General features: G+C 51.2%; 2 long non-coding RNA genes across 5 annotated transcripts in view; one reads left to right on the top strand and one right to left on the bottom strand.

The window, feature by feature from the left end:
* Nucleotides 1–25,387, bottom strand: part of LOC133042794 (uncharacterized) — a 36,292-nt gene extending 10,905 nt beyond the window's left edge. For 2 of the 4 annotated variants that reach the window (XR_009689584.1, XR_009689582.1), the window contains exons 1-2: nt 25,078–25,387; nt 23,692–23,868 (exon numbers count right to left, since the gene is read on the bottom strand). This is a non-coding gene — a long non-coding RNA (uncharacterized LOC133042794). Of the gene's footprint in view, nt 1–21,435; nt 23,186–23,691; nt 23,869–24,757; nt 25,032–25,077 lie in introns of those variants that run through there. The other 2 variants (XR_009689583.1, XR_009689581.1) reach the window with 2 other exon arrangements.
* On the top strand, nt 109–16,445 carry LOC133042795 (uncharacterized). The gene is made up of 3 exons (XR_009689585.1): nt 109–457; nt 1,376–1,475; nt 16,430–16,445. It is a non-coding gene; the product is annotated as an uncharacterized LOC133042795 (long non-coding RNA).
* Nucleotides 25,388–25,677: the final 290 nt, after the last annotated feature.

The raw sequence follows: 25,677 nt of genomic DNA on the forward strand, positions 1-25,677 counted from the left end.
TTACTGTTTGCATTTTCTCATTCATCAGCTTGAAAATGACACTCCTCCACATCTGCTCTTAGTATCTGACTTTGGGGCTCCCCTCATGCAACCTCTGGTGGCCAAAACCCCACCATAGCTCCAGATCCTTCCAGCGCACCACTCCCCCAGTTTAGCACAATTTAGTAAACCTCAACTTTATATTTCTTGACTTTAGAACCATGTGAAACCAGCACAGAGCTGCTTGTTGGCTGATGCTATGACTATCAGAAAACCCAGGAAGTCCTCCCACCTGAGTTGTTACTGAGCCCAAGATGGCTCTGCTTGCCACACAGCAGGCCAGTAAATTGGGGGACAAGGACTGAGGCAGGGGATAGCGACTTTATTCGGAAAGACAAGACTGAGAAGATGGCAGATTAGTGTCCCCAGAACAAACCATCTTTTGGAATCTGGATGCCACAACAGAGAGAGGGAGAAGGTAAGGCAGTAAAGTAAAAAAAAAAAAAGACCGTTAATTTTGCCTGGCTTGGCCGGCATCAGGGAGGGATTGTATTAATATTAATTTCTTCTTTTCAGCAGCCATTCACAGGTGGGCAGGCTCAAATTGTCTCCCTGTGAGCTGAACAAAGGCACTTTAGTTTAACATTCAGGCAGAAGGCAGGGTTCCCTGAGGCAGGCCATTATGTACGATTATGATAACAAAGGCAATGAAAAGCAAACATTAAAGTAAGGGGAAAAAAAAAACAGATCTAACTTGGAGTCTTTTTTGGCTCTTCAGAGAACCCAGTGGCATCCACCCCATCTCCATGCTAGGGGCCCCTCACCAGGCCTCAATGATTCTGCCCATGTTCCCCTTTTCCTCCAGAGCATCTCCCAGGCACATTGTGGAGACGGCTGCCAGCTCTTCAAAGCAGAACTAGATCTATCCGTATGTCTGTGTAGCCATGGCTTTGCCCTCCCCCTCCTCCCCACAGACACCGGAGCTGCACAGAGATGGTGCGGAGGCGATGGCTCTGGGCCCTTCATCTGGTCTCCTTCCCAAGCAGGCGCTCCTCACTGCCATCAGCCAGGGCTTCCGGGCACCTGCCAAAAAAGCCCCTTCACAACAGAGAGACTGAGTCTAGGGAAGAGTCTGACAGCAAGCATCCCCCACCTCAAGGGAGGTGATGTCCTGGAGCAGCCTCCTTCCTTGCCAAGCCTCATCCCCCTCACAGTCTTCTTTGAAATAAGCCCTCAGTGACTCACCTCCCACATGCCAAGCAGCCTCTAGGACATTTTGCTGACTTAAACGCCATCCTTTCTTGAGACGACTATGCCCTCCCTCCCCCTCCCACAAAAGCAGCGGCTCCTGTGATGGTTCTTGGCTGTACATCAGAAATTTTCCCCTCTATTTCAGGAAGATTCATCTGACCAGAGTGAGCAGCCTGCACGGAGCTGGCGAAGGCTGGAGGTGCCAGGAACATCAGGAGAGCAGCCAGGGCCCTGCAGAGGTGGAGGTATGTGTCTTGTCCTGGCCCTGGAGGACGGTGTGGGATCACCCAAGAGTGTGTGAGAAAGGCAGGTTTGAAGCTCCCGCCCCAGGCCCACTGGATCAAAATCTGCCTTTTATAGATCCCTGGGGGACTCGAACTGGAAAGTTTGAGAAGCACTGGATTCTCTAGGACCCTGTGATTGGATCTGAGTGAGTCTCCAGGTCCTTTCTGTAACCTTCCCCACAGCACCTTGCATAATTAATGCCAAGTACAAAAGTCTTCATTGCACAAAGTAAGAAAGCGCAACTTCCCTTACTTAATCCTGGTAGCAACCCTGGGGCTTGGAATTGTTATCCCCGTCTCACAGAGGAAGGAGCTGGGCTTAAAGAGGTCAGACCACAGGCCCAAGATTATAAACTCAGTTCATTTCAGTTCAGTCACTCAGTCGTGTCCGACTCTTTGCGACCCCATGGACTACAGAATGCCAGGCTTCCCTGTCCTTCACTCTCTCCCGGAGTTTGCTCAAACTCATGTCCATTGAGTCAGTGGTGCCATCCAACCATCTCATTTTCTGTGGTCCCCTTCTCCTGCCCTCAATCTTTCCCAGCATCAGGGTCTTTTCCAGTGAGTCAGTTCTTGCATCAGGTGGCCAAAGTATTGGAGTTTCAGCTTCAGCATCAGTCCTTCCAATGAATATTCAGGACTGACTTCCTTTAGGATGGACTCCAAGGACGAGGATTTCACTGGAGGCTGCTCGACCTCTAGATCTGCCACTTGCAGCAAGAATTCTCTGCTTCAGGGGCTGTACTTAAAGCAAAGCCCCAAGGAAGAAGCATCTTGACTCCCAGCTGACAGTCAGTCTAGAAGTCTGGACTGAGATGCCCTGGGCCTCCCTGCAGGGATTGGAGGATGAGGAAGGGCTTGGCAGGGCTGTGAGCTGCTACCAGGAAACAGCAGGGTGCAAGCCCGAGCACCTAGGGCCTGTCTGGGCCTGTAGTTCTGCAGCAAGCTCCCACTCCCTAGGACAAAACAGAGCCCTTTGGGCCTGGGCCCAGCTTAGCAGCTCTGGGGCGGGCGGGGGACACATGATCACAGATCTCCTGGCTCCTGCAGCTCCTCGAGACGCTGCCTTGCCTCGGCATCCCTGGGTCACAACCTGAGCTCTGAGACCTCTGTCCAGAAATGCAGTTTACAGCCTCCCTCTTGATAGCTCAGCTGGTAAAGAATCCACCTGCAATGAAGGAGACCTGGGTTTGAATCCCTAGGTTGGGACGATCCCCTGGAGAAGGGAATGGCTACCTGCTCCAGTATGCTTGGAGAACTCCACGGGCGGAGAACAGTCCACGGGGTCGCAAAGAGTCGGATGCGACTGAGCGCCTTTCACTCTTCACTTCTCTGAATCCAGTGCAGTGTCACCCCTCTGCAAAGCCTGCACAACAGCCCCAGGCAAAATTAAAGCTTCTAGAAGCAGGGACAGTTCTACAAATGTTAACTGGATGTGTGTCGTGTGCCCAGTAACTCTGTGTGTGTGTGCACATGTTCAGTTGCGTCTGACTCTCTGCAACCCCATGGACGGCAGCCCTGCAATGGTTTGCCATTTCCTACACCAGGGGATCTTCCCAACCCATGGGTCAAACCAGCATCTCCTGTGTCTCCTACATTAGCAGGCAGATTCTTTACCACTGAGCCACCTGGGGAAACTCAGGAACTATGCAGGATGTTTTGACTTGTATCATCTCATTTTATCCTTCACCTATGGAGATAGGTACTATTATTCCCATTTTACAACTATGAAAACAGAGGCTAGGGGGTTATGGAGCTAGAATTTGTTAACTGAAAAAATTATGCACCATGTGAGATTTGTGAGTTAAGTTTTATTCGGGGCAAAATGAGGCCTATAGCCTGAGAGATAGCATCTCAGATATCTCAGAGGAACTGCTCCAAAGAGCTAGTGGTTGGGTCAGTATATATGTGATTTTGGTCAAGGGAGTATACATGCTATCAAGCACACATTTTGGCAGAAACTTGCTGTCATAAGGAGCAGATGTCTCTATGAATGATTTTAGTGCTTCTCTAGATATGAGAAGATGCAAGTTTTACAGTTCATAAAATTTTCTGAAAATATCTATCTGAAAGCCTGTTCTGCCAGTGTTTCCCAGAGCAGAGAGCGTCTCATTCTTAATGTCCACCCTAAACTCTTCTTAGGGTGTGTTAAAAGTCAGAGAACACAGTGGCTAGTGACTTCGTCTTTGTAGAGGCAGATGGCAAGTGACCGTTTTCAGTTGGCAAACTCAAGTCCAGTCTTTACTCCAGATCCAGTACTTCTTTATCCAGGAGCTGCATTCTTCATAGACTTAATGTGAGACTTACCATATCACTTGATAATGACTTAATTGCAAGAATGTGCACTTTTCCAGTAGACTGCACACCTTTAAGGGTCCCCAGCTTATTCATCTTGTATCCCAATGCTTGCCTTACAGTGCCTAGAACATCATATGCGTGGAATACACTATGTTGAACTGAATTACCTTCAGCAGACTTTTACCAAGCAAAATACTGTAGGCCAGACCCTGTGCTAGGAGCAAGGGATACAAAAATGAAAAGGAAGCAAGGGAGTGGATTAGGCACAAACACTGCAGTAGAATTAGGTACTTGAGAGACTAGAAGGCACCCAGGTCGGGGGACACCTGGGGAAGGAGCACAGGATCGCAGGAGTGGGTTGGGGAGACCCCATGGCTGATGCAGAGCCTGAGGGAGCCTGGGAACAAGAGAGAAATTGCCACAAGAAGGATGAGCCATTTCAGGGAGGGAAGAGCAGAAGCTGAAGCCCGGAGGTGTGAAAGACCCTGGTTTGGCTAGGGTTTTAGAGGAATAATGGGCATCCCTGGTGTTTCAGATGGTCAAGAATCTGCCTGCAATGTGGGAGATCTGGGTTCAATCCCTGGGCTGGGAAGATCCCTTGGAGAAGGGAACGGCAACCCACTCCAGTATTCCTGCCTGGAGAATCCCCATGGACAGAGGAGCCTGGGGGGCTGTAGTCCACGGGGTCGCAAAGAGTCGGACACAACTTTAGGGACTTTCACGTCCCTTAGGGGAATAATAGATAGTACTCTAGAGATAATGGGCCTTCTAAGGATTCCCCCCTAAACTGGATTCTTACTACCTAGGGGAGGGGGGTGGGATGGGGACTGCTTCTTCCTTCCTTACAGTTCCCTTAAAAGTGAAAGTGTAGTCGCTCAGTCTTGTCCAACTCTTTGCAACCCCATGGACTGTAGCCCACCAGGATCCTCTGTCCATGGGATTCTCCAGACAAGAATACTGGAGTGGGTTGCCATGCCCTCCACCAGGCGATCTTCCCAACCCAGGGATCGAACCCAGGTGTCCTTCACTGCAGGTGGATTCTGTACCGACTGAGCTACAAGGGCTGTAGGGAGGCGGAAATTCCTCCTTGTTTAGATGTTGGGCATAGCCTCTCCCCTCCCCACCCCCGCAGTGCTCAGAGAGGCTGGACAGGTAGCCAGGCCTCATGTGCCCTGCAGTCCCCAGGGTGAGGGGCAGCCGAAGACCCAGGGAGAACAGGACGGAGACCCGACTCCAGAGGCACTCTGGGGACCCTGGGGTGAGGAGGATGGGAAGGAGGACATGACCGGGAGAGTAACCTGTCAGGGGCCACCCCAGAACTGTGGCCAGGGCTGCTGCGAGGGTGGAAAGAAAGGCAAGGGGATCGAGCGGTGTTTAGCAGGTGACACTCGGAGTCGATGATTAATTGGGTGTGATGGGAGCTGGGCTGCCCTCCAGGCTCTGGCGGGGTGGCTGGCCGGGGGGTAGGGGGTCATTACCCCGGACACTGAGAGCGGGAGAGAGAGGGGGCAGCAAGGGAGGACACGCCGGGTCTGATAGCTTGGATGCCAGAAGCCAGGGTGCCCAGAGGTGTGGGTACCGGAGAGCAGGCTGGCCTGGGGAGACAGCAGGAGTCAGCTGACTAGAAGGCACGCTTCCCAGGCAACAGGAGTCTGGAGTACAAAGGAGCGTGACAGTGAGTCACCAGGACGGCCTCCTCGGCCTGCATCTCCCCGCCTCCGGGGAACTCCAGTTCCTCTCAGACACAGCCCAGGAATGCTTGGGCTTGCTCACTCATACAAACTCACTTCTTGAACTAGACCTCTGCGGCCCCACGGTTTCCATGGCTCTCCCCTCCTCGCTCCCGCTCACCAGGGACCACCCAGGCTCAGAGCCATGCCTGGGTCCCGATGCCCACCCAAGAATCATGGCTCCAGCTCTGACCCACTGGGGCCAAGGCCCACTGGCAATGGCATCGATGTCTGCATTGGAAAAGCAAATGTTCCACAAGCAGGTAAAGATGAAAACCCACAGCAGGCCAGGTCCTGGCTAGAGCAGGGTTAACACAGCCCGCCCGCCCCCCCCCCCACCCCATCACTACCATCGCCACCACCCCACCATCACCAGGAATGTCCCGAGCACCTCCACACCTGCAGAGGCAAGCCCCATGGACACCCTAGCCCCAGTCCAAGCCTGCCTCCAATCCTACCCCATATTAGCATCTTTCCATAATGACTGACTCTGAGAATATCAGTTTGCTTCAGGGGAAAGCACAATCTCTAGTCCACCCAGACTGGGCAATCTGAAGACATGATCCAAGTAGACAAGGATCAGTACCGAGAGTCTGGATCATCCAGCCTGTAGGCCCAAGCATGATCATTCTGTTAGCACAACCCTCGACTCCCAGGAAGATTCTAACCACTTCTCATCACCTCCAGTGTCCCCAGCTCAGACCCAGCCACTGCTATCTCTTGCCTGGGTTATTGCCACAGCTTCCCAACTGATCCTCCTGTTTCTGCCCTTCAGTTCAGTCTTAACACAGTAGCCTGAATAAACCATTCACCAGGCAGGGCTCTGCTGAAACCTCGTCTTCCCACCTCAGAGTAAAACCCAAGTCCTTCCAAAGCCCTGTGGGCTCAGCCTTAACATGACCACCACCCCTCACAAACCCCGGTGATGCTCTGACCTAGACTCCGGGCTGCTTGTCCTTATTCCCACTGCTCCTCCAGTCCTCAGGCAAAGGACCTTTGCACTTGCTGTTCCCTCAGCCTGGAATATTCTCCCTGCATGTGGCCACCCACCCCCTCTTCAGTCTTTGCTCACAGTCTCAGTGATTACACCATCTCAGATGTCAGCACCTGTATACACACACACACACACACACTTTTACCTCCACACCTGCTTAATTTTTCTCCTCAGTGTTTCTCACATCATAGCTTACTTGTTGATCTTGTTTATGTGTATTTCCACAAAGACCAAAATTTTATCTGTTTAGTTTAGTTCCCTCTGACCCCCCAGTGCCTACAAGAATGCTCAGGACTATGTGTTGAGGTAGATCTGTTGGTCGATTGTGATGGGGGCATGAAACAATAGCTGGGTTCTTTGCAGGAGACCCCCCTGGTTCCCTTACAAATAGACCTGGGCAAGTCTGTCTACTGGACTCCTGAACAGGCCCAAACACGCCTGAGAACTGGATGAACTTAGCTTTCTTCAGACTTCTTTCATCCCAGCCCTACTGGAATGCAGGGAGCAGCTGAACCCCTGAGTGTGAAGGAGCTTGGTGGGGAACATGGCCCCTGAGAGAGCAGAGGGGCCTGGGAGGAAGGCTGGAGAACTTGCATCTCCAAGACACCGCTGAATGTCAATAACAAAGCAATTTGGTAATGAGTGTGAGGTCCTTTGTTCAAGGGGAAACAGTCCAGGGGTGGGAAGAGTGCAGTGTTTCACAGCAGAGAGCCCTCCTCCCCAGGGATTCTGGCAAGAGTAGGTTTATAGAGCCTAGAAGTGAGGACAGGAAACAAGCATGGTTGGCTAGGAGGTCAGTATGTCCTTATAAGGCCAGCAGGTGCTCTTTTCTAGAGTGAGGTAAGCTAAAGCCAAGTTAGAGACTTGTGATTGGTGGTGTGTTAGGTTTCCTTGATGGTGAGGTGTGTCCCATAGATGCTGCCTTAGATCTGTTAGATCTGTGACGTGGGCCTGGCCCCGGGGTCAGCCCCCATTTTGTGAAAACCATGAATTACCTTTACCCACAGGAAGAGGAAAGCAGCTGGCCTGGGAAATACAGAAGACGCGACTGAAGAAAGAGGGGTACCTGGAAAGCTAAGGGAACAGAGAATTGGGGGTGGGGTGGTGAGACTAACAGTGAGTCCTGCCCCTAGGAGTCACCAGGGGAGGCCTGTCAGGGTCGGTGTCCGGGAAATAGTATGAGTGGGAGTGAGGAAGCAAGAGAAGGAGGGAGGAGACTTCCCCACACCACAGGCTGTGAGAGGACCTCTCCTCTGGGCAGAGATACATGAGGGAGAGAGCCTCATATTTATATTCAGGGAGGAGGAAGCCAGTGAAGACGAGCCTGAAGGTACAGGAACTCCAGGACACTCAAAGCTGTGGTAATCCGGGGGAGGCGGGGTGCTTTAGCTCCACCAGGAGATGGCGCAGAAGGAAAAGTCTGGTCCCAGAAGCTTGAGGGACAGAAAGTGGAGGAGTCACCCCTGAGGACCCTTTTAATTTTTTTATATCAGTAGGACCCTTTTTCTTAAAAATAGGGAGCAGGGTCATTCCTGAGGTGGGGGTGGAAGTGTGGGGAGGACCTGAGGAAAGTGCTAGCATTGAACTAGGGAAGCCAAAGGCTTCCCTGTTGGCTCAGACGGTATAGAATCTGCCTGCAATGCAGGAGACCTGGGTTCGATCCCTGGATTGGGAAGATTCCCTGGAGGAGGGCATGGCAACCCACTCCAGTATTCTTGCCTGGAGAATCCCATGGACAGAGGAGCCTGGCGGGCTACAGTCCACAGGGTCACAAAAGAGTGGGACACAACCGAGCGACTAACACACAGAGCAGGAAAGGGAAATGGGAGAAAAAGGGACCACGTCCACGTGAGAGGCTAAAAGCAGCACTGCAGGCAGCTGCCCTGGAAGCCGGGTTGGGTCTCTCCTTGGCCCTGCGATGGACGTGGGCCTGGGCCCTGGGCCTGGGAGGGGGCTGGGAGTGGGGAGAGAGAACCACAGGACCGTGGGGAGGAGACTGAACGTGGCAGGTGCAAGGAGGCAAGGAAATGACGATGCTAGGGAGGCCCCAGAACAGACTGGTGGGAGGCAGGAGAGTCAGGGGACGGTGACAGGCGGGGCTCAGACCACACTTTAGAGCCGGGACGACAAGGTCCACGCTGTAGGGAGGGGCGCGGCACGGATTGATGACGTAGAGAGAGGCTCGCTGACCCCGACGCCGAGGGGTCCACGACGGTGGCGAAGTCAGAGGGACACAGGCCAGAAGTCCTCAGAGTTTGTGGGACGACAGGCAGGGGGAGGCAGCCATCAGGCACGCGGCGGACGGCGGGGAAGCCACGGAGAGCTGCCTCCAGGTATCCATCCGCCCCTTCCTCTTCAGCAACAGGAGTTGGGTTCTTTAGCTGGAACCGTTGTCACCCAGAGTTTTTAAAACCACATTGCCCGTTCCAGCTGGCAGCTTGGAGTGGCCAAGCGACCATTCCGGGGTCCTTCTGGGAGCCGACCTGGGACTCCATGGTGTTGACTGAAACTGACCGCGGCAAGCTGGGCCACGAGGACAAAAGGCAACGCACCAGAGGAGACTCAGTCTGCGTCCTAACTCTTCATGAAGCCAACTTACCCACCCTGGACCGCCTACCTCTGAGAATTCTTTGACTTACTAAAATCGTATGTTATTTTAAGCTTTTTGTCAGCAGAGAAACTAATCCAGAACGTTACTGATAGTGTGTGAAGAGCAACCCAGATTTCAAAGGACTGTTTTCTAGAGGAGGGTAAATATGCAGCAGCCAATAAACAGCAATAAGAAGTTACAAGAATATCAGCAATGGTTTCCAGGCCTGAAATAAACTGTATGTGTGAGGGAAAACAGCCTCCCTCAGAGGGGCACTGGGCAGTTGCATCCTTCCTTAGCTGAAATGAGAAGAAGAGAGAGATTTGGACAAGAGCTACAAGCCTTGTGGGATGGAACAGGGTTTCTAAAAGGCAAAGCTGAGAGGCCTGAGAAGGAGCCAGCAGTGAGGAGTTGGGAGGCCTCAGGGCAGAGCTTGTGGGCTGAACCACAAGCTGTACTGAGGGCAGAGGTCAACAGTGGAACCCCGGGGGTGGAGGGGTGGCAGTTAGCCAGGCTTCCATTTTTTCAGAAGCGTTTAGCCCATCTCCTGCCGAACTTGTTGGGGGAGACTGGGCTTCCTTCCTGCAGCCCTCCTTGTGGTAGAAAGATGGGCAGGAAGCCAGGCCAGGGTGGGGAGGGCAGAGGGCACTGGTGTGGGGGGCGGGTTGCCTAGCACCACGGGAGGGAGGAGCACAGCCCTCAGCTGAGAGGTCCTGAGGGTGGTGTTGGAAAAGACTCTTGAGAGTCCCTTGGACAGCAAGGGGATCCAACCAGTCCATCCTAAAGGAAATCGGGCCTGAGTATTCACTGGAAGGACTAATGCTGAAGCTGAAACTCCAATACTTTGGCCACCTGATGTGAAGAACTGACTAATTGGAAAAGACCCTGATGCTTTGAAAGATTGGAGGTGGGAGGAGAAGGGGATGACAGAGGATGAGATGGTTGGATGGCATCACTGAATCAATGGACATGCGTTTGAGTAAACTCCAGGAGTTGGTGATGGACAGGGAGTCCTGGCGTACTGCAGTCCATGGGGTCGCAGAGAGTGGGACACAACTGAGCAACTGAACTGAACGGAACTGAACTGAGGGCGGGGCCTCTGTTTCCCACTTTCTTTCCTTGACTGCTTTAGTCCAATACTTTCACTGTGTGTTTCTAGCCCAACTTCTGTATTAACTTCAGAGAACTCTATGTCACTATTATGAAGGGCTGACCCTTAAACAGGTTTGAAAATGTAAACTCTGGGCAAGTGTTTGGGTCTTGAAGAGGGCTGTTTCATAGGAGGCAGCCTGATTAAACAACAAAAAACAAAGCCTGCCAGGCCTCTAAAGAAGGCCAGTGCAAAACTAACCTGAGGGAGACCCTGGGAGGAATGGTGGCGGGAGAGGAACTTGGAACTGTTCATTATAAAGGAGCAGCCACAGGGGTCAAAGCCTGAAGAGAGACTTGTCCCTGAGTGAAAGGCAGGGCCGCACCTGAGAAGGGGAGCTGTGTTCCCGGAGAGGACTTCACACAGGAGCTGGGCACTTGTGCAGTCATACATCTGTTAACCCAGTCACTTGGCAGACCCAGGACAAAGTCCAGAAGTCAGTTTCAGGGATTTAGCACTGGGTTGGCTGGATTTGCAGCCAGGAATGCTTGCTGTTATTCTTGCTGTTGACAGACACTCTTGAGCTGATGTTGCCTCAAGCCTTCCCCACCCCCACCCTGCCCAGGGTGAGACCTGGGCAGAGGGCTCGGGTGGGATGGGTTTTGTGGCTTCCAGCTGTGAGGAGGGGCAGCTAGCAGAGGTCAAGGATCAGACAGGGCCTGACAGATTATGTGGAAACTGGTAGCCATGGCCACTGTCCTGAAACTCATACCCTTCTTCCTTCTATTAACCCCATCTGGAGGGATTTAGCCATGCTGCCAGCAACAGTTGCCCAGACCCATGGCTGTGATGCCTGTGAGGAGTGAATGGCCTCTTTCCCAGGGACCCTGGGCCCTAGAGCGGGTCTTACTGAAATCAGCTCTGCAGTATAATCAAAACAAAGACAAAAGCCTGATGCTCAGGCCACACCCCCAAATCAATCAAGTCAGAATCTCCAGGACCAGGAGCCACCCAGTGGATTGTCTAGCTCTCCAGATAACTGCAGTGTGTAGCCAGAGTTAGAACCGTGCACTTGGCCTCTGGTTCAGACAGAAAGCTGTGTGACTTCGGGCAATTTATCAACCTGGAGTTAGTTTTCTTTGTGACATTCAGCACTACCTTATGGGTCCTTGTGAGGGTAGAGAGTGCTTAGGCAGGGCCTGGCATGTCGTCATTCTTTGCTAACCACTAGCTACTATTATTGGGCTTCACCAGTGGCTCAGCTGTAAAGAATTCACCTGCAGTACAAGAGACGGTGGTTTGATCCCTGGGTTGGGAAGATCCCTGGAGGAGGAAATGGCAACCCACTGCAATATTCTTGCCTGGAAAATCCCAGGGACAGGGAAGCCTAGTGGGCTATAGTCCATGTGGTCACAAAGAGTCGGCCATGATTGAGCAACTGAACACACACACACACACACACACACACACACACAGCCACTATTATTAATGCTAGTTGGGATTCAGACTGCAAAGCCATCCTGAGAAGTGATGGTTAGCCTCTTTGGCTCTTTGGGAATTTGTCAAATCTCACCCTCTTAAATCGTGTCATGGTTTGTAGAGGTGGGGGTGGGTCAGGTTCTGTGGTGCTCATAGATGATCACATTCTGGTAGTTTCTAAACAGAATAGGAGGGAAAACCAAGTCCATTATGCCTAAAAATGAGAAACTACCTTTCCAGGAAATCATCATCTCCATTTCACTTTTTTAATTCTACCTTTGGAGGGAGGGAGTAGGTGGGTAACAGTTCCATTAAGATATAATTCTCATACCATATGATTCACCCACTTGAAGTGCACAACTCGGTAGTCTTTAGTACATTCATGGAGTTGCATATTCTCATTGCTGTTGTTTTGTTTTCACAAAACCATTTTCCGAGGACTTGTTCAGTTCCTGTGCTATCTAGTGATCCTGGTCTGGTCTTGGAAGAATGTTGTTAATCCATTAATGGCTCATTACAAACTTCAGCTTGCCTGGTATGGATGGCTCCTCAAAATGGGACTTTTTGAGCGTAATTCAAGTTATTTTCAAGTTCCTATGAGAGAAATCATATGGGAGAAGCTCAGGCACCAGCAGCGTGGGGTCCAGCAAGCAAAGCTGTCCCCTTGGCAGCCAGCCTAGGGAGGAGACAGACAGGAGAGGCTGGGATGGGGTGCATGGTCCTTCTAAAGAGTGGGGGTGGTGGGTAATGAGAGCGTTAGCCTCCCCTGGCTCATGTCTCACTAGGGTTGGCTAAGAGACCTCTTCTTGTCCCACAAGTAGTAGGACAGGCTCTAGCATCTTCTAGGCTTGAAGCATGTGGGGAAGGTTGGTGCTCCCAGAATTCTCAGACGGAAGCAGTCGGTGAAGATACACGTATGTCTTAGAAGGTAACTGAAGTGGAGACTCCCCCTTTCAGCTGCAGGGCTCTCCATTCAGGTGGAGTCCTGAATGCTCCCCATCTGTCTGTAGGGGTATCCCCTAATCCTTTTGTTTTATTTAGTGTCAGAGATAATATTTCCCTGAGCACTGTCTCAGCCCCCAATTTCTACAGTTTTAGCCAACCCTTCTTTTTCCACCATCATCTTGGGTAGTTTTCAGAAGTGCATTGTTTGTATAAACACATAAACACACCAACTAACATTTTATGCTCTGTAATCTCCAAACACAACTCTCAGGTCTCCACACCATGAATATTTCCAGACTCCTGGCTGGAGACAGAGCCATAACAAAGAATTGCAAGTAGTAAAAAAGAAGGCTTATGACTAGCTAGATGGCGCCAAGGATTCTGTCTCCCTGAGAAGGTCAAGTTTGCTTCAAATCAGTGCTTCCATAACTTTTCAAAAGAAGACCCTATTTTTTTGTGTGTGTGATGTGGAGAATGTTCTAATTTCATTCTCTAACATTTAGCTGTCCAGTTTTCCCAGCACCACTTTTTGAAGAGACTGTCTTTTTCTCCATTGTATATTCTTGCCTCCTTTGTCAGAGATAAATGACCACAGGTGCGTGGGTTCATTTATGGGCTTTCTCTCCTGTTCCATTGATCTCTGTGTCTGTTTTTGTGCCAGTTCCATGGATAACCAACAAGGATCTACTATATATCACAGGCAACTCTGATAAATATTTTGTAATAACCCATAAGGGAAAAGAATCTGAATCACTGTGCTAAATACAACACTGTAAACCAAATATACTTCAATTTTTTTAAAAAAAGAAGCACCTGTTTAAAAATGCAAGTTCCAGAAGCCACCCCCAACCCCCTAAAGCAGAATCTCCAGAAGTAAGGAAAGATATTTCTACAAGTGCCTCCAGGCCAATCTTATCTTAGGAAAGCAGGTTTTCCCTTTTTTTTTTTTTTTTTTTTTAATGCAGATACCTCCTAGAGATTCACTGTAATGGGGGTGGGGGTGATGTGGCAGCTGGTGGAACCAGGGTGAGCTGATGTTTTGAACACAGTGGCTCTGATGCTTCATCTACTGAGAATCACTGCTGACCTTCAAGCATACTTGACCCTATTCTTACCACTTTGATCAAAAAAGCTAAGCTTCAACTGGGCTTTGTAATGACGATTTCAATCAGATTTTCTCCCTTTTGGGTAAGATATGTTTGTCACCATTATCACCTTTATCACCATTATTTAAAAACAAAACATAACAAAAACAAAGAAAATCTCTGCTTTTGGAGCAGTCCTGTGGGTACTGGCCCTCACGTGGCCCTCTCAACAACCCACCAAAATTAGTTCTGTTGTTGCCCCACTTTACAGATGAGAAAATAGTTTGCTTAAGACTGTCGAGCTGCTAATGAGTAGTGAAGCCATTCTCAGCAAATCCCAGACTCTCCCCAGATGCTGCACCCCTGTGCTCAGCTTGCCGGAACACGCCCACAGCGCAGGATGGTTCTGAGCCAAGCAGCCTCCTTGTGGAACCAGTTTTCCAAGTTGAAAATGAGGCTCCACCCTGAAGCACACACACCTGCTCTGCCAGGCCAGCCATGGTGGGCTGTGTTGGGAGCACCTTTAGGTCAATCATTCCCGGTTGATGGTGCTTCAGAATCACCTGGTGAAAGTGAAAGTGAAGTTGCTCAGTCGTGTCCGACTCTTTGCGACCCCATGGAGTGTGGGTAACCAGGCTCCTCCATCCATGGAGTTTTCCAGGCAAGAATACTAGAGTGAGTTGCCATTTCCTTCTCCAGGGGATCTTCCCGACCCAGGAATTGAACCCAGGTCTCCCACATTGCGGGCAGATGCTTTACTGTCTGAGGCACCAGGGAAGCCCTGGGGAAGGTGTTAAACAGGTACCTAGGTTCTGCATCCTCAGAGGCTTTAACTCAGGTCTAGGGTGCAGCCCGGGAGTCTATGAGTATAGGCAATGCCTCTGACACAAGTAATTGGAGGGCTAGGATGAAAAAAGAAAATAGATGGGGGGAGGGAAAAAGGAAGGAAAGAAAGTAGAAAACAGGGCCCCGGGTGAGCAGTCAGCCTTGGCAGAAGGCTAAGAAATGCCCCGTGGAGAGGAGGCGTGGGGCGGCTGCAGCCTAAATGACTTCTCTCTCCCTCCACACCTGGATACTCTCCACTCCTTCAAGCTCAGGTTCCCAGGTCACACCTCCTCGGTGCTGTCTTTTTCCGTGACTCCAGAAAGAGTTAAGGAGGCCCCCTCAGGAATGCACAGCCTTTAAAGCTAGGCACTCATGCTTTTTCCTTATCATGTTGGCTCAAGTGGTGGTTTTCACTGCTTAATGCTTTGTGGCTGAATTAATCACCCTGCGGGGGTGAAGCCACAGCTCCAGGCTGCTGTCTGCAGAGCAGCCGCCGGGGAGCTGGAGGAGACCCAGCTGGCGAGCAGAGCCCAGGTGGGCCTGAGCAGATGTTCAGTCAGTTCGGTCGTTCAGTCATGTCCGACTCTTTGCGACCCCCTGGACTGCAGCACGCCAGGCTGCCCTGTCCATCACCATCTCCCGGATGCTCAGAGACTGACAAGAGCTGGGAGTGCTCCACAAGTGAAATGCCCACATCCCCCACACTCACACACAAGCCACAACTCTGGGCCCCTTTCCTGAACTGCCAGCGGTGCCCAGTGGTAGGCTCAGGATCCAGGATGCCAGTGGGTTTCATCCAGCTTGTCAAGCCCCAGCCAGAGGGCAGCAGCTGCCTGGAGGGCCCTGAGGTCACCCTGGAGGCAGCATCAGTCTCCCTGGGAAAGAACACTGAGAATGATTAGTAATGTCTGCCTGGGGCCCAGGCGGGACTTGTTCGCCAGCTGCGTTAGCTTCCTGGGACTCCGGCAACCAACCAGCACAACCTCGGTGGCTTAGAACTACAGAAATTTATTCTCTCACCCTTCTGGAGGCCAGAACTCTGAAATCAGTCTCACTAACTGGTCTCACTGATTGGGTCAAAATCAAGACGTTGGTAGGACTGTGCTTCCTCCAAAGGCTCTTGGGAGAATCCTTCCTGCCTCTTCTGGCTGCTGGGAGCCCACGTGTCCCATGGCTCATGGCAGCATCGCTCCAATCGCTGCTCCCAGCCTCTCACTGCCTTCCTCCAGGGCGTCAGACCGCCCTCTCTTCTCTTTCATAAGGATACAAGTCATGGCATTGAGTACCCACCCCATGGACTGCAAGGAGATCCAACCAGTCCATCCTAGAGGAATTCAGTCCTGAGTATTTATTGGAAGGACTGATGCTAAAGCTGAAACTCCACTTCTTTCGCCACCTGATGCGAAGAAGTGACTCAGTTGAAAAGACCCTGATGCTGGGAAAGATTGAAGGTGGGAGGAGAAGGGGACAACAGAGGATGAGATGGTTGGATGGAATCACTGACGCAATGGATATGAGTTTGAACGAGCTCCGGGAGTTGGTGATGGACAGGGAGCCCTGGCAGTCCATGGGGTCGCAGAGAGTAGGATACGACTGAGCGACTGAACTGAAATGAACCCACCCCGAATCCAGGATGACCTCATCTCAAGCTTCTTAGCAATTCTATCTGCCAAAACCCAATGGTTGGGACCCCCTTACCAGTGGTTGGGACCTGGACCTATTTGGAGGCAGGAAGCAGCATGCCTTCAGCACACTCCCCCAGACTCGTACTAAATCAGTGTCGGTAATGAAGTACCGCCTCCTGCCTTTGTGCCCCACCTCCCACAGCCTTGCTCACACCTTTCAAAACCTGATGCTGCTGAGCCTCTCCTCTCCCCAGGAACACACGTGCCCATCCAGCAGGGGATGCCGAGAACCGAGAGGCAGGGAGACTGCCGCTCCAACAAGGATGGTAGAATGAGTGCCAGGCCCTCTCCAAATGTCCGCAGGAGATCACGAAGCCGGGTCTCCCCCAGGGTGTACCAGATGCAGAACCCAGTATATGAGTGTGGGTCAAGGCTGTGGGCAGGTTGCCCTCATGCCCCTGACTCATGCCACCCCCGTGACCATCATGCTCCACCCATCTAAGCATCTCTGGCTCAAAGGTCACCCACATCCTGAAAGGCAGTTGCGGTGAATATCAGGCCACCGAAGACCTGCTCCAAATTCCCCTCTACCGCTCTGTGCGCAGGCTGACCTTGAGCTGCTCCTTTCACTCCCCTGAACCTCACTGTAAAACCAGGTCGATAACAATACCTGAGTGAGTGACAGAAAGTCACTCAGTCATGTCTGACTCTTTACGGCCCCGTGGACTCTACAGTCCGTGGAATTCTCCAGGCCAGAATACTGGAGTGGGTAGCCGTTCCCTTCTCCAGGGGATCTTCCCAACCCAGGGATCAAACCCAGGTCTCCCACATGGCAGGCGGATTCTTTACCAGCTGAGCCACTTAACTCCTTTCTCCAGCCAGACCAGGTGTCATCTCCTCCCTCACAGGCCAGATGGGCTGAATGAGTAAGTGTGAAGGTTCCAGGCCCACAGGAGGGCTTCCATAAACTTTTTAATTTATTTTTTTAAACTGAGTAAAAGTATCTGACAGCACAGCAGGTGCATCATTGTGGGCTCACCAGGTTTGTACACACTCCTGTCTTTAACCAGCACCTGCACGTTGGTAATGCCTAAATCTCTCCTCCCACACATCTGACCCGCTGGCCCGTATCTCAGTGTTTCCATGGTCAGACTCTGCCTGCCCCACGCCTCAGCTGCTCCTCGTCCTGGGTCTTCAACTGCCATGAGTAGCCACCCAACCCGACACCTAACAGGCGTCTCTCCTTTATCCCCATGTCAGCCAGCAAGTGTCATGGGTCCTTCCCCCTTCACATGCCTCGAATCTCTCTCCACCTCTGTGTCTACCATGTCCTCACATAAAGTCACAGCGTTTCTCAACTGAAACAATGAAACTGCTTCCCTTTTTGGTCCCTTCCCTGCGCAGTGTTATGTTGACAAGGCTGATTTTTTTTTTTTTTTTCTTTTGGCTGTGGTGCAAAGCATGTGGAATCTTAGCTCACCACCACGAATCAAAGCCATGCCCCCTGCCGTGGAAGTAGAGTCCGAACCACTGGACCGCCAGGAAATGCCAAGGCTGACATTTTTTAAATGCATATCTAATCACGTGCCAGGACTGCACAGGTCTTTTAGGCCAAAGACTACCCTCTCCAGGGTGGCCGCAAGGTCCACCAGGTGACCAACCACCCTCCAGCCGCGCTCCCACGGGCCCCTAAACCAGGGCCCTGTGCAGCTGCTGGAGTTCCCCAACCACGTGGCCCAGCCCCTCTCATTTCTCCGTGCCTTTGCAGTTCCTGCTCGCTTTCCTGGGAACATTCTTTTTTCCCTTCCTCACATTATTAACCCTTCCTCAGCCTTCAAGACTCAGGTCCTTCAGAAAGCTTTCTTCAGTCTTCCCTCTTCCAGCCCCCATAGCATCTTGCCTTATGTCTCTCACAACACCTACACATTGCATCATAAATGCCTATTACTTATCTCTCCACCCCATAACCCACACCCCCCCAACGCCCTGCCCCAGACTGTGAGCTCCTTGAAGTCTGGGTCTGTGTCTCTTCTCTCTGTATTTCCAGCACCTTCCATAGTGCCTGCCAATACTGCCTTAATCAACATGTGTTGAATGGCAAAGACAGAGCAGCTTGATAATAAGAGATGTATCTGGTTGACTCTTTTTTTATTCATGTTTTTTGTTTGTTTATAGCACCCCATATTGGAGGAGATTTCTATGCATGAGAAAATTCCTTTGTTTAGTAAATCACACAAAAATCCAACAGAAATTGTGAAAATTCTGAAAGACGACATGGTCGTTTTAGAAAAGCAAGACAAAAAGACAAACAAGGTATGAGCTAAAGCAGTAACATTATTATTATAATATGTATATTCTGAATCCAAAAACCAGTGTGAGGGCTTAATGATAAATCCTAAATAGGGTCTGTGATACACACATAGCATCTCTACAAATGCATCCAAAATTTTAAAGCTTTTCCCCAGCTTTACTGATATATAATTGACATGTAATCGCTTGATTCTTATATAAAATAAAATACCATATTATCCAATGAACAAGATAATAAGCAACAGTCTTAATGTTTTGTTGAAACATACCAAGGTGTTTGTGTGGCCATTTCTTCCAAGGGCTTAACACAAATTCCAACACAGTGAAGGTCTTTTGCTAGGTGACTGGGCTAACAGTCCTCTATAGAACTTGTATTAAATGGTGGCCAGCATTTGACATAAGAATCCCTGTTGAAAGCAGCATGCCCCAGGGGAGCCAAGCTTGTGATAGAATCTAGATCACTATCAGTTCAAGATTAAATTTCCTGAGTAAGCCTGATGATACGCACATCCTGTGTGGTTGATTAAAGATTTGTTTTTGGATAGCAGATGACAAGGATCACAGTCTATGCGAAGGCTGAGCAGTCTATTAAAGAGATGAAGCCTGCTCCATCTCTATGCAAATGTGGGTCACAGCCTCCTCTACATAAATCCTACACCCCAGGGAGGCCGCATCTTCCCTTTCTCCAGATCCACCAGGCACCTTCCCATACCTCTGCCATTTTCTCCATCTGGCAGGCCCTCCCCCTCTATTCCTACCCAACAATACCCTGTCCGTATGTCCAGGCCCAAGTCATTGAGATAGAGATAACAATCCCCGTTATCCCTTTCTTCCACATTGAACTTTCGGCTGGACACTTGGCCACTTGGCTATAGACTACATTTCCCAGCCTCCTTTGTAAGTAGATGTGGCCAATGGCCAAGTTCTGGCCACCAGGACAGGTGAGTAACTCTGGGTCTGTGTCTTAAAGCATCTCTGCGTTCCTCCAACGTCTCTCTGCCCTTGCCACGAGGAGGGAAATCGATGCGGCCATGACCAAGCGTCAACCCTGCAGCTAAAGACAGGACATGACAGAGCAGCAAAGAAATGCAACGGGAGAGAGCACAGCGGTCCCTGCATGACCCTGCAACGAGCCATCCCACCCGCCCAGCACCGCCTGCATCTGCACTGCTGCGGGACAGGAAATAAAATTGCATCTGAAGATGGACCTTAGACAGACCACTGTTTCGGGATCTCTGCGCTATAGCTGATTTAGCCGCCGTCTCCTCTAGAAAGGCCTCCCTGAGAGCTCTCTGAAGTCCTGCCATGACTCTGGTGGGAAGAGCCATAGAGCATCACCCAAGTGCCATTACAGCCACCTCCGTGCATGTTATGTGTCACTCTTGGACTGGAAGATCCTGGAGGGCAAAGGCTACACCGACTTCATCTTTGATGTCCCCAGAGCAGTCAGCACAGTGTCCTTACACGGAAGCTGTGTTTGTTGAAGAAGCAAGTGAATACACAGGGCTGCCCACTCAGATGCTGATTTTAGAAAAGAAACAAAGATAGCAGCAGCGGAGTTGGCACACAACACACTTCCAGAGAAACCAGAAAGAACGCGGCTGGCAAATAAGAGGCCTGCGGTGCCAAGCTGGGAATAGCTATTCTCCAAAAATAAACGCATCGTGGTCACAAAGCCCGAAGAGACTGCACTGCACAAACACAGATGGTGCCGCAGCCCTGGGGCAGGCCCTCCCTTCCGCCCCGTGACCGCGCCGCCCCCGGGAGACCGAGGTGGGCCTGGCCCCGTGCTCTCCAGACCTGGGCAACCACTTCTGCAAACCAGGCCCCTCCCGCTGGGCACTTGATGTGGTACCCAGTGAGAGAGGTGCCAACACTGTCCGCCGGGACCATGGCAGTGCAGGAAGGGGACAGGGTTTCCAGGCCATCAGGAAAACAGTCATGAGGGTATGAGGTCTGGGGGGCCAGACTGCTGACTGTGAATCCCAAATCAGCCACTTACCCTGTGCAGCCTTGCACAGGGAGCCTAACATCTCTGCACCCCATCCTTCCTCACCTGTGAAACAGAGATGCTAACAGTACCTCCTTCCCGGGTTGCTACAGGATTGAGTGAGCTCACACACGAAGGCACCCAGGACAGGGCCCGCCACACGGGCCGTGGCAGATGCTGTCATGAGCCTCGTCCTTGTCTTTGGTCGTCACCCTCAGAGGGAGCTCACAGCACAGGACCCTTTGTGCCGCAGGTAGAAGCAGCACAGAAGGCCTGGTTTCCAGACTAAACGCGCTGAGGCTCAAGGGGATGATGTAACTTGCCAGGGGTCACTAGGAATAGAAGGCAGGACCCCGACTGCCCCTCTGGTCGCCCAACTCTCAATCATGTGCTAACGGGGAACTCTGCAGCCTCCAGGTGGGGACTTCTGCTGCTTCCAGAAGGGTTCCTGGGCCTCAGGCGGGAGCAGCCTCGGGAGCTATGAGCTAACGGGAGACAGTCGCTCCCTCCTTTTTGAGGGGCCTCTCGGGAGTCCGGGTGAGGAGCCGGACCTCTCTGCTTGCGGCCCACCCCCCAGCAGCCTCCTGACCCACCCAGGGCCGTGGAGAGCCGAGCCTTCTCTGCAGGCTGCCTGGGGGTGGGGAGGCCCCAGGAAGAAGTTTGGGTGTTTGCTGATAAAAATAGATGGAGGTCTGTGAGGGGACCAGAAAGTCTCAGATGACACTGTGAGCGAATCTGTAGAAAGGAAAGGGTGAATGAGGAAGTACAAAATGAGAAAACAGAAAAAAAAAAAAAATGTGCTCAGGCTGTGTAGGAGCACAGGTGCTTCCTGTGAAGTCCTGGCTGAGCCTCTAAGCCGAGGTGACCCAGATAAAGCCAGACTCTGAGTGTGTGTGTGGTGGGGGGGGGCGGGGGAGCGGACAGGTGGCATCGATGCAGACACAGCAGGCGACAGAGAGAGACAGGAAGGGTCAAGGAGCCATGCACGGAGACAAGAAAGGATGGGAGGAGAGGGGAGAGGAGACGGGCATCACAGAGAGAGGCTGAGACAGGAGAAGAGAGGGCCTAGAGCCATGCTCGGAGTGCTTCCCTCAGCAGCTGAACAGGACGAGACTTCTCCCTGAGAGGGCGCTCTCTTTCAGGAACGTGCTGGAACATTGACCAGTACGCCAGCCCCGCTTCCTGGCTAACCTCCTCCCCGTTGTCTCTTCCTGATTTGCTAAGAGCCGCCCCACTCTTCCCTGAGGTCTGTTTCTCCCCGGAAAGCCGAAGACCTCATCACGGCCCCCCTCTCATCCAACTCCGTGCTCGGGGCAGGGGCAGCCCGGTGGTCCAGCGTGGCCCGGACGGCCTCTGAGAAGAGGTCACACGTGTTCCCCGCCCCAGTTTGGAGTATCGTCGTGTGACCACCAAGGTCCAGAAACCCGCAGGCCCAGGGTCAAGGCCCGGCAGTGGTGGAGAGGCCCAGCAGCCCCCTCCGTCTCCAGGGACAGCCCTCCCATCCCTCGGACAGAGCAGGCACAAAAGTGACCAGAGACCACAGCTCTGGAGAGCCCCGTCTGTCCTTGTAGAGGCGGCGGGTGCGCTCCACGCCGGCAGTCCCCGCCTGTGGTTGTCCAGCGCCCACACCCCACACCTCGGCTGCCAGCCCCCCAGGCCTCCTGTGGCTTGGCACCTCCACGCTCGACCCCTGTGCACTTCCTTCCAGGTCAGGCAAGACTCCAGGCCACGTTCCTCCCCCCGCTCTTGTCTCCACTTCCCGAGAAATCTGAGCCAAACACCCTCCTTGGGAAGCAAACTCCTGTTATCTGCTTTCAGATGCAGATTTCAGGTTCCACGCCCTTCCTGCCCGTGAACCTGACCCCGGAGCAGGGTCAGTAGGACAGGCCTGGGGTTCCCTGCACCCCAGCAGCTCAGCCCGAAACCTGGTCTCAGGGCCATCCACACCAAGATCTGTGGTCCCAGCCGGTCTGCCACATAGCAGGTGCCTAATGAGGATTCCTAGATGGATGGCTTTCGATCTCTGATTACTGGAACCTCTTTCAGGGACTACCCTGGCAGTCCAGTAGTTAAGCCTTTGCCTTCCAGTGTAGGGGGTACAGGTTCAGTCCTTGGTCGGGGAACGAAGATCCCACATGCCTCACAGCCAAAACACCAAAATATAATACAGAAGCCATATGGTAACAAATTCAATAAATATGTTAAAAACAGTCCACATCAAAAAACCTTTCAGACTGACGCTGGTGCAGCTCGGCCTCCTCCTCTGTTTCCGCTGCAGGCACAGGGGCCACAGGAACCCCTTTTTGGTCCCCCAGATGGCAGAGGTCAGAGGACTGCAGACCCTGAGGTGTTTCTGAGCCATCCCCCAAAGCAGGTGTATCAGTTTCCTGCGGCTGCCGTATTAAGTCACCGTAAACTGGGTCTCTTCAAACAATAGAAATTTATTCCCTCGTGGTTCTGGAAACCAGAATTCTGATCTCAGTATCCCTGGGCTGAAATCAAGGAATGGGGAGTGGTTTTCCCTCCAGGGACTCTAAGGAAGGAAAGAACCCGTTTCTTGCCTCTTCCAGCTTCCAGTAGCAATCACGGACTTGTGGCTGTGGCAATCCAATCTCTCACCTCCGCGGTCACATCGCCTCCTCTCTCTGTGTGTCAAATCTCCCTCTGCCTCCCTCTTCAAAGGATACATGTGATTGTGTTTGGAGCCCACCTGGATAATCCAAGATAATCTTCCTGTCTTGAGATCCTTAACCACATCTGGGCTAAATTTAACTTAATCGCATCTGGATTATGACAGTGTGTGTCTGGGTATGCTCAGTCATGTCCAACTCTTTGCGACCCCATGGACTGTAGTCCACCAGGCTCCTCTGCCCATGGGATTTTCCTGGCAAGAATACTGGAGTGGGTTGCCATTTCCTTCTCCAGAGGATCTTCCCAACCCAGGGATGGAACCTGCATCTCCTGCATTGGCAGGTGGATTCTTTATCACTGGTGCCACCTGGGAAGTGACATTTACAAGGTGAATATAAGGAAGGTAACATTCACAAGTTGTGAGGATGAAGACCTACATATATTGGAGAGGGGGGGGGCATTATTTATTTGAACACACCTGGCAATGCAAGAACTCTGGATGCAGGAAGATCTAAATCTTCCCCATCCCTAAATCCACACCCTCCTCCCACCCCCGCTGCAGCCACCTTGGAGAATCAGCCTTACTTGAGTGACTGAAGATGGAGATGGTGACATGGAGGAAGCAGCACGGGGCTGACAGTCATGGCCTGGAGTGTCACTTTGCCCCTTGCTCCGAGCTGTGACTTGAACAAGTTGCTTCATTGATCCAAACATGTGCTGAATGTCTTCTGTGTGCCAGGCACCATGATAGGCCTGAAGTCCCTGCAAAATGGAGGAAATGTTGTGTTTAGTATTATGCTAATGTATGGACAGTGCCTGGAATTCATGGTAAGCACTCAATAAATTCCAGGATGCTCTGTGGTGACCTACATGGGAAGGAAATCCAAAACAAGAGGGGATACGTGTGCATCTATAGCTGATTCACTTTGCCATACAGCAGAAACTAACACAATATTGTAAAGCAACTCTACTCCAACAGCAATGAATTTAAAAATAAATAAATTCTAGCTATTACTATTATCCAAAGTAGGCATCCATGGTATCCGTAGTAGTATCCATAGTAGGTGTTCAGTAGGTGGGATTATTTTTAACACCCAGCCCAGACAGGCATGGAAAAACCAGGACAAAAGAGAATTGTGGAGGACAACAGGAAAAAAAGAGTTCCTCCATATCTTGTTTGATTTTCACAATCCTTTGTGAGTTGGGTGATCATTTATTTACCGAGGAAAAAGTAAAGCTCAGAAAGTTGAGATCCAACACATATAGTTGATGCTCACCACATATCCATGTATATCCCCCAATTTCCCAACTCCCCTATAGCTAGACCGGCCATGTGACCACTTCTGTCCAGTGGACTGAGAACAAAAGTGACAAGTGTCACTAGCAGGATAAAGCAGAGAAAGTGCCCCCGAACATCCCCTCAGCCCTCCCTTCCCCTGCCATGGTCCCCATAGAGTTCTCAGGCCAAGACAGCATAGCCATAAGGATGAAACAACACAGACCCCCAGGGCACTGCCGGAGAGCAGGCTGATCTGCAGAGCACTTCACAAAGCAAGTGAAAGAACAAAAGCAAAATACAGAACTTGTGTGTGTTGAGCTGCTGAGGCTTGATATTTGTTTGTGATCGCAACATAGCCTGTCCCTGACTTACTCAAAATCCAGGTCTTCTGACGGGGTGTTTCTCCACCATCCTTTCTCAACCAAGCTTCTGAAAGGGGTTGTCTACACTAACAGTCTTTACTTTCACACCTGCCACTTCCCTTTTACCCTCTGGTCAGCCTCTGCCCTGCCAATCTGTCTACTGAATTTGCCCTGTGACCACCAGACTGTCAAAGCCAATAGACAGCATTCTTTTTTTTTTTTTCTTCATAACAAATTTCTGAGGAGTATGACTGCTGAAATATTTTCCTCCCTTGGTTACTCTAATAGAAAACCTAATCCAAGCTGCCTAAAACAAATACAGTTCATTACATCACATAGGAAGAGGCTCGGTGGAAGAGTGGATTCCAGAGATGGCTGTGAGAGTAGATCACCAGTGTCACCAAGGATTCCAGTTCTTTCCTTTTCTCCTCTTCACCAGCTTTTGCACGTGGACTTGCTCCTTGGGCTGGGTTTCCTTAAGATCACAAGATAGTTGCAAATTATTCCTGGTATCCCATACAGACTGGACAAAATCTAGAGGTCAAACAGAATCTCATCCTTGCCTCTGTCTTTAGAATAGGAAGCCTTTCCCAGAAACCCTTTAGAACTCTTCCTCTTATGTTTCATTGGTCAGGATGGGTCACATGTCCATTCCTAAACCAATCACTGACAAGGGGAATTAGGGTTACCACCACTGGCTTCCACTCTCTAGATCCACTCTCCAGAACAGAAGGGCCCACATACTTATGTCAAGGAGGATAGAGGGACAGACCTTTCTTAGTGTCCTCTCCTGGATCCTCTTCCTCTGAAGATATCTTGGGTTTTTACTTCCCTGGGGGTTTTATGCCCAGACTTCTGGTCCTACTCCACAGCCTCTCCCCAACAATCTCATTCATCCCTACTGTTTAAATTTCCATATATACACGTATA

Source organism: Dama dama, chromosome 21 (assembly GCF_033118175.1).
Source record: "Dama dama isolate Ldn47 chromosome 21, ASM3311817v1, whole genome shotgun sequence".
Lineage (NCBI taxonomy): Eukaryota > Metazoa > Chordata > Mammalia > Artiodactyla > Cervidae > Dama > Dama dama.